Below are 1,200 nucleotides of genomic sequence, written 5' to 3'. Positions count from 1 at the left end.
AAAATCAGTTGGCTGTATGTGGATGGGTTAATTTCTGGATTCTCGATTCTGTTCCATTGATCTATGTATCTTTCATTATACTAGTACCAAGCTGTTTTGACCACTGTAGCCGTGTAGTAAATTTTGAAGCCAGGAAGTGAGAGGCCTCCAACCTTATTCTTCTTCTTAAGCAGTGCTTGGCTAATTCTGGGTCTCTTTCCTTTTCATATAAAGTTTATAATTGTTTTTTAGTCCATAGTACTTTTAATATTCTTTTCCAATACCACAACTGAAATGCATCATGGTCTTCCTTATTCATTGTACAATTTTCACATGCATGATGAGTGGTGGAAAAACATATATTAGTCAATGCATATAATTCTTATAGATTTTAATTACATGCAATGTAGAAACCCCAAATTACTTATCATAACATCCTATTAAATTATATTAGTTTGTCAATTTGTTTCATTTTGCTGCTATTACTGATACAATAAAAAACATTATTTGAACTTTGTTTAATCAAAAGCGTACAGCATACTTTGTTTTAATAACATACTTTAAGTCTAATTTTGTCTGCTTTATTCACTGACTGAAAACTCTATGTGAAGAGTGATGGTATCATTGTTGTTAGGTACTGTACAATCAATCTTTGATTCATAGTGACCCCATGTGATAGAGAAGAGCTTTCCCACTGGGTTTTCTAGGTTGGATATTTATGGAGTGAATGGCCAATCTTTCTTCCTAGGAGCCGCCAGGTAGGCTTGAACCACCAATCTTTTAGTTAGCAGCTGAGTGTTTAAGCATTGCTGCATTGTTGTTGGTGTTGTTGTTATGTGCTGTGGAATTGGTTCCGACTCATAGCGACCCTGTACAGGGTTTCTGAGGCTGTAAATCTTTACAGGAGCAGAAAGCCTCATCTTTTGCCCATGGAACTGCTGGTAGTTTCTAACTACTGAACCTGAAGTTAGTAGCTCAATTCGTAACCAATACGCTACCAGAGCTCCTTATTGCTGCACTAGATCCAGAGCAATAGCCAGTGAAAACTTCCTGTGAAAAGCAATGTACAATATGCACATAGTTGGGTATGGCCCTGAGTAGGTACATTACACTTTTCATTGTAAGGAAGAGAGATTGAACAATAGGATCTGACTTTCTGAGTATGTATATTACTCCTGAGTATGTACATTACACCTGAGTATGTACATTAATACTGAGTAT

Source organism: Chrysochloris asiatica, unplaced genomic scaffold, assembly GCF_000296735.1.
Source record: "Chrysochloris asiatica unplaced genomic scaffold, ChrAsi1.0 scaffold00023, whole genome shotgun sequence".
NCBI lineage: Eukaryota > Metazoa > Chordata > Mammalia > Afrosoricida > Chrysochloridae > Chrysochloris > Chrysochloris asiatica.
The sequence above is the reverse complement of the archived record's forward strand: the minus strand, read 5'-3'. Positions refer to the sequence as shown.